This window comes from Oratosquilla oratoria, chromosome 23 (assembly GCF_046742065.1).
Source record: "Oratosquilla oratoria isolate Oo_2021 chromosome 23, ASM4674206v1, whole genome shotgun sequence".
Taxonomy (NCBI): Eukaryota; Metazoa; Arthropoda; class Malacostraca; order Stomatopoda; family Squillidae; genus Oratosquilla; species Oratosquilla oratoria.
The window spans coordinates 18,623,304-18,630,803 of NC_134799.1; positions in this window are offsets into that span (position 1 = coordinate 18,623,304).

The following is a 7,500-nucleotide window of genomic DNA, read 5'->3' on the forward strand; positions in this document are numbered from 1 at the left end:
CCACACTTACACCACTTGACGGCGCAGTGGTAGCGTTCGTGGCCGGCACTAAGGCGGTCCGGGTTCAAATCCCACCCAGGGCTGAAATGATTTCAGTATCTCTGAGCTGCGAGTCGTTACTTCAACTCTCATGGGCGCGAGTTGGGGATGTGTGTGCGTGTAAGGTCACAGCATTACCCACAGCCGGTTCATGTATGAGTTCTGATCTCTCTTCCGGGAGGGAAATAGCTGTCGGTCACGAGTCCAAGACGTGATCCAATACCATGGTGAATCACACACACACACACACACACACACACACACACACACACACACACACACACACACACACACACACACACACACACACACACACACACACACACACACACACACACACACACACACACACACACACACACACACGACTCGGTGGCGTAGTTGGTAGAGCGCTGAACTGCCACCATAATGGCCCGCAGTTCTTGCGAAAAATTATTCCTGAAATTCATAGCATTATTAGATCGGACTGCGAGCTCTAAAGCGGACCTACGAGCTCTAAGCTCCTCTTCCAGGAGGGAAATAGCTGTGATCCAACACACACACACACACACACACACACACACACACACACACACACACACACACACACACACACACACACACACACACACACACATGCATACACACATGCAATACCCATAGCTGGGTCTTGTATGAGGTCTGACCTCTCTTCCGGGAGGGAAATAGCTGTCGGTTACGATTCCAAGACGTGATCCAGTACAATGGTGAATCACACAAGTACACACACACACACACACACACACACACACACACACACACACACACACACACACACACACACACACACACACACACACACACACAGTGTTTGCGCAAAAAACATTCATGAATTTAAGAGCAAACTAGATACTGCGAGATACAAAGGCGGGACAACACGAACATAGCTCCCCTTCCCGCAAAATACTAGGTAAATACACACACACACACACACACACACACACACACACACACACACACACACACACACACACACACACACACACACACACACACACACACACACACACGTACGCACGCACGCACACACACACACACACACACACACACACACACACACACACACACACACACACACACACACACACACACACACACACACACACACACACACACACACACACACACACACACACACACACACAAGAGCGCGCGCACAGGAAACACTTGATGATGCATGAGCCTATTTCGTGCTTAGTAGAGACTGGAAAAGAGATAGAGAACATCAAATGGTTGGTGTGGTAATGGTTGCTGTGAGAAACAACAGAACGGTGAGTGAGGGCAAGACTGAGGCAAATTAAACCAAAGAGCCGAATAAAAATGACCTTATAGTAGCATATGCCCCCCCCCCCCTCCCATAAGATATTGGAATAAAGCTGAACATCAAGAAATGTTATTGGACACAACTGTCCACAAAGAAAAAGATTTCGAACAAAGTGATAATATAGTCCTTGTGGAAGACTTTAATTGCAGTGAGGCCAACTAGGTGGGGTGGGAAGCAAGAGGTAAGACAGCTTCCTGGGGGAAATACTCTTAAATATAGCAATTGAGAACAAAATGGTGCAATGGTTAAAGGAAGTGATTCGAGTAAGAGGTGAAGACATTCCCACGAGTTTGAACTTGATTCCTAAAAAAGAAAGAAAATAAAAACCCTTGGCTCTTAGAAATTCCTTTACCCGGAAAAAAGTGATCATGTAACAATTTCAGCGGGCAAATGATAAAACAAAGCCAATAAACAAATTACTGATAGAGTACACTCAATTTTGGGAAGGCATCTTCTCAGGATTGAATAAATTATTTGAGGAAGCAGAGTGGGAAGAATTCACGAACACCAAGGAAACTATAAAGAAATCAGTTACTTATTTTGATATCTACAACATGGGAATGTGCAAACATATACCAAGAACTAGTGGAAGCAAGAGGCGGAAATAAGACTTGTCCAGTAAAAAGTATGAGATATCTAAAAAAGAAAAAGGAAAAAATGGAGAAAGAAAAGAACCAATAGAACAAAGGAAGCTTACAAACAAGCAAAACATTATTACTCAAAAATCCGCAGAAAGGAGGAAAGAAAATTTGAAAAGGGTATATCAGATAAGATTAACCAAAATATTTTTACAGGTTTATCGATGATAAGTGGAGACACAGGAAAGAAGTCACTAAGATAATAGTGCATGGTGACGATTTTGAGGAGGTTTCAACTCAGGCAGAAATTATGAGAGTTTCTAATCTGTCTTCATACAGGAGAGCAGTTTTGAAGAGGAAGGAGAGATTTAGGAAATATAAAATTGGAAGTGAAGAAAGTGTTCAATTTTTGGGATTACTGGACATGAGAAAAGCTATGGGTTGATGGGATCTCAAACTGGATATTCAAAAAAAAAAAAAAAAAATGTAGGGAACAAATAGCGGGCGAGTTTCGTAGTTTTATTGGGCTCTTATGTTCATGAAAAAAGGATTAGTGCCACAGAATTAAAAAAATGGCTAATGCGGTACCAATACATAAAGGTGGAAGTAAGGAGACACCACCGAATTACAGGCTATCTCTGACCAGCACAATAATGAAATTATATGAAGGGATCGTGAAAGATAGATAGAGCAAATATCTTGAAGAAATTAGCTTTTTCACAGACAGGAAAGTCGAGCCCATTAAGTTTCTATTCAAGAGCGAGTGACGTGCTGCAAGCTGGGTGGACGGTGTGTTCCACGATCAAGAAAAGGCTTTTGATAAAGTACCTTACGTCGACTTATGTGGAAACTGGAGAACACTGGGAGACTAAATGGTAAAATACTTTTTTTTTTATAGAGAGAGAGAGAGAGAGAAAGAGAGAGAGAGAGAGAGAGAGAGAGAGAGAGAGAGAGAGAGAGAGAGAGCGAGAGAGCGAGAGAGAAAATGTACATGAGGACAGTAATAAAGGATGAGATGTCAGGTTGGAGGGCAGTGAACAGCGGAGTTCCACAAGGTTCGGTGCTAGCATTTATATATCATACCTATGTTAATGATATGATAGACGGTACAATAAGCTATGCAAACATGTTTGCAAAAGACGCAAAGATCATGAGAACAGTGGAGAGTGAGAAGGACTGTCAGTCGTTGAAAAAAAATCTAGATACTATATTCGCCTGGAGATGAAAATGTAAAATTAATTTTAATAAAAAAAAATGCACAATATTGGGGTTGGACAAAAGCTTCATCCTTATTTTATTTTCTATTTTCTATATATTTTTAAAGTATTCCTAAGGATGAGAATTCGTTACGAAAACAAAAGAAAAAAAAAATTGGGATTGTTGAAAAAAGACAAACTGTCACTTAACATGTCTGTAAGTACAATTGTGGGAGAGACGTATGTATTGCTGGAGAACATTAATGTATCTTTTCACTGTATGGATAAAGAAATGTATGAAAAAAGAACTCATAAAATCCCTACTTGATTCAAGACTGAAACATACATCAATGTAATGTCTCCCACACAGAGGGAAAGATATAATCAAATCGAGAGGCTACAAAGAAGACCAACCAAATTGGTTCCTGCCCTGACAGATAAGCCATAGGAGAAAAGACTAGCATTAGATCTGCCAATGCTGAAAGATGGAAAAGAAAGAGGTCACTTGATTACAGTGTTCAGGACACTAAATGGTGTAGACTATAGTGACAGAAAAAATCTCTTGATCATGAATGTGAGGGCTTCACTAGGTCCGAGAACAAACTGAAAAATAATGTCCGAGAAATGCGAAGAAATCGTTTTCCATGCAGATGCAAAAATACCTGGAACATTCTAGAAGACGACATATCCCGAGCTGGGACAATACATGAATTTAGATCAAAGTATGGTATTTTGGGAGAAAAAAATTACAGTCAAAGTGGAAACCATATGATATTTTTAAGTTACATATAAGGATAATTGGAGAGTAAGGGGTAGGACTCCTTTTTTGCATATTACACGTGCAGTTAGGTATATACGGCATCCGTACACGCACGCACGCGCGCCGCCCCCTCCCCATATATATATATATATATATATATATATATATATATATATATATATATATATATATATATATATATATATATATATATACATACACTCGAAGCGCAGCGATACTGAAATTATTTCAGCCCTGGGTAGGATTCGAACCCGGACCACCGTAGTGACAGTCGGGGACTCTACCAACCGCGCCACCGAGTCGTGTACATGCGTGTGTGTGTGTGTGTGTGTGTGTGTGTGTGTGTGTGTGTGTGTGTGTGTGTGTGTGTGTGTGTGTGTGTGTGTGTATGATTCACCATGGTCTCTGGATCACGTGTTGGGCTCGTGATCGACAACTATTTCCCTCCCTGAAGAGAGCTCAGAGCTAATATATGACGGGTCTATGGGTAATGCTGTTGTATTGGGTGGCTAATGAAACAAAATCGAAATGAATATATAAATGATTTATCACAACAGACAAAAAAAAAATGCATACGCTCTCAAGGCGTAATCGAAACTGAGCGTTTGGGGACGCCAACAACTTAGAGCGGGAAAACTCTCGAGCGAGCGAGCAGAACACTTGGTTCTTACAACATATGTACAATATACAATAATAAATATACAATGACAATAACAAAATCAATATACAATAACATCTATGACAATTATGCAATGGAAAAATACAACCACAATTGAACACTTCGCAAGTAAAATACATAATACTTGTACAATGTTGCATGTAATCACAATAGGTATACAATGGTACCATACCATTACACTGTGACCTTACACGCACACACACGCAACTCCCCGGCCACGAGAGTAGGAGTAACAACTCGCAGCGCAGCGATACTGAAATTATTTCAGCCCTTGGCGGGATTCGAACCCGGACCGCCGTAGTGGCGGCTGCGATCGCTACCACAGTGCCGCCATCCAAGTAATGTGTGTGTGTGTGTGTGTGTGTGTGTGTGTGTGTGTGTGTGTGTGTGTGTGTGTGTGTGTGTGTGTGTGTGTGTGTGTGTGTGTGTGTGTGTGTGTGTGTGTGTGTGTGTGTGTGTGTGTGTGTGTGTGTGTGTGTGTGTGTGTGTGTGTGTGTGTGTGTGTGTGTGTGTGTGTGTGTGTGTGAGGTCAGCATTACCCATAGATCGGGCAATAATCTGTGAGCCCTCATCTGTGTGGGTAATAACTGTCGATTATGAATCAAACACATGATCCTAGACCATGGTGGTGATGATGTTGGTGGTGGTGAATGACACGCACGCACGCACTCAGGGAAAACAAAAATCGTCTCTGGGAAAGGTTCCCTCTCGACCCCCAACATCGGGCAGAACGTTTCCCGCTCTGTCGAGCACATTTCCCCGCCAAGACGCCATTCTCTCCCCTTTCTAGACCTTCCTCTGCTTTACAGTACTCTCGGTGTATTAATCCCCTTCATTGGCTGCCCAGCCTCCACTCCCCGAAACCCTGCCGCGAGCTGTAAGGTCGAGCAGGTGCTGAGGCCACCCCGACCACCGTGGGAGACATAGCCCGTCACGCGCCCACTTGTCGGGTAAAAGGCGCCGCCGCGGACCCACCAGATGGTCGCAGGCTCCGACAGCGTCCTCGTGAGGCGCTAACCTGAAGGTAAGCCTCCAGCATTACCCCCAGCGTACCTTGTGTCACCTACCCTAAATACACCCTTTAGTTCCTCAGAATTTAATTTCCTCTTTCAAATATCATTATTGAATGTTCAAATTGAATATATTTGTTTGGTGTTACTTGATCTTTGCCTACTGCTACCTTGATTCATTTAGTTTTGAATGAAGGGTTTCAAGTATTATCGATTTCTCCTTTGTGTTAACTACTTTGGTTTGGAGTTTCCCAGTGACAATGAAGTATTACCTCGAGTTTCTTAAAACTTGAGGGCATTCACGATGTTGTAGGCACTCGAATTACAATGTAAACAACTAAACATTATTTGCTAATATATTCGTTAATTTGTGGGTTATGCTGTGAGGTATTCAAGTCTGACTCATTTCCGTAATTCATATTGTAATTCTTGATAAGGTCTACATGGGATTGCATCCTTGTTGCGCATTACACTCGAAGACAAAAATCCTAATTATCAACCAATCATTCAACACTTTTGCCCTCAATCCGATGTTATAATTCATGTGATGATGATGATGATGATGATGATGATGATGATGATGATGATGATGATGATGATGATGATGATGATGATGATGATGATGATGATGATGATGATGATGACGATGATGATGATGATGATGATGATGATGATGATGATGATGATGATGATGATGATGATGATGATGATGATGATGATGATGATGATGATGATGATGACGATGATGATGATGATGATGATGATGATGATGATGATGATGATGATGATGATGATGATGATGACGATGATGATGATGATGACGATGATGATGATGATGATGATGATGATGATGATGATGATGATGATGATGATGATGATGATGATGATGATGATGATGATGATGATGATGATGATGTTGTTGTTGTTGTTGTTTGGAGTAGATAAAGGGTTGAGGGTTGCCATGTAATGAAGCAGTGGGGGTAAAGAAGCTTCAGGTGTCGTTCCCTGCTGTGTCTTGCTGAATTGCACCTGACATCATCAGTAGGCGGAGGACTTGGGATGACCCTCCATCCCCAAGGAGCTGAGATAAAAGTGAAAACAAAAGTGTGCTGGATGGATGTGGGATGGATGAAAGTGTGTGCCTTAGCTGGGCCACCTTCTCTCCCCCCCCCCACACTTGGTATATATGTATATATCTGTTATATAAGATACAGTCACGTTGGTCGCCCTGATACCAAAGACCTTCCAGCCCAGTCTAGCAGGTACCCAACTCTCTGTGGTACGGCTCAATACAAGTATCAATTATAATGTCTTGAGGGAGTGAGGGGGAAGTGATTTTTGTCTTCCCTCCCCTCCAGCTCCTTTCCTTGGAGGAGAAAGGACTTCATAAATCACATTCTATGTTAGGACACATTTTTCATTCATTTTTCTTCTTGTGGGTAGAGCGTCGAACCGCTCATGTAGAGGGTGTTCCTGTCATGCCATCATCTCTCACTTGTTGCCAGCGTTTTTCCTCAGCGAAAAAGAGCTTACTTCAGGAGGCGCTAAGCTGTGACCCAGGCCGTCAACTATGCCGCTTCGACGTGTATGGATTGCTGGGGTAAGTAGCAGTCATCGATTGCACGGGTGGTTGAGACACGATCACCAAGTGGCGTATTTCAAGGACATATCAATTAATCTATATTTTATCCATTGGTTGATTAATCAATATATCTACTAATTCATTTTATATATTTATTCATTTACTTATTTATTCGTTCACTCATCTATACAATTTGTTTAATTTCTTGCTCATGCAAATGTCAGATAATTTTATCTAACCTCGGGTTAGGTTAAATTTCTAGATCGGTCATATATGAGCTCTGAGCTTTCTTA